The sequence below is a fragment of the Glycine max genome, chromosome 10, assembly GCF_000004515.6.
Source record: "Glycine max cultivar Williams 82 chromosome 10, Glycine_max_v4.0, whole genome shotgun sequence".
In the NCBI taxonomy this organism is placed as follows: domain Eukaryota; kingdom Viridiplantae; phylum Streptophyta; class Magnoliopsida; order Fabales; family Fabaceae; genus Glycine; species Glycine max.
The window spans coordinates 32146158-32146837 of NC_038246.2; the positions used below are offsets into that span (position 1 = coordinate 32146158).

A 680-nucleotide genomic window follows, 5' to 3' on the forward strand; every position below is an offset into this window, starting at 1 on the left:
ATATAACTTACCAATAGAGTACTGCCATGAGCATAGTGATGAATAGAGAACCCTTTGTGAAATTGTATGATTCTACATGCACAGTCAACCCACTCTTGGTTGCAGGATGTTAAATATCTTCAACAACCCTTACAGATGCAAATAATATCAGATCCAACATCCCTAGTGGAAGATCTATTTTTTTTTTTTTATATATATATATATATATATATATATATATATATATATATATATATACTTATTTATTTATGTTAATCATTTACTGCTGATGCAGCATCATCAAGATTCTCAAGTCAAAACTCTCCTAGGAAAGAAATTTTGTCAAAAATCTCTTATAGGGTGTAAATTGCATGTGAATCTTGATGGTGCTGCACCTGCAAACAATGATTGCAGATTATTCTCAAAACACTGGAAACTGACTTCAACAGTTCTCATCTATATGTGCTATCACATTTTGGGTGCGAGAGGTTTTCAGGCAAAGAAGACTCTGAAGAAACTTCAGGCAAATTCTGCCAAAGGCACAAAAAATTTGAAAATACATAACTTGAGGAAGCCCTAACAAAATATAAGGTTTCAAACAACGTGCTAATTAATTATATATAGTAATTAATCAAAATAGAGAGCCAAAATAGTAGAATATAGGACACTACAAAAATAATTGAGCGCATATATAAGAAAAT

The 680-nt window shown here is 31.0% G+C and overlaps 1 non-coding gene across 1 annotated transcript; it reads right to left on the minus strand.

The window, feature by feature from the left end:
* Window positions 1–264: 264 nt before the first annotated feature.
* MIR172G (microRNA MIR172g) lies at window positions 265–378 on the minus strand. Its single transcript, NR_048884.1, has one exon. It is a non-coding gene; the product is annotated as a microRNA MIR172g (primary transcript).
* Window positions 379–680: the final 302 nt, after the last annotated feature.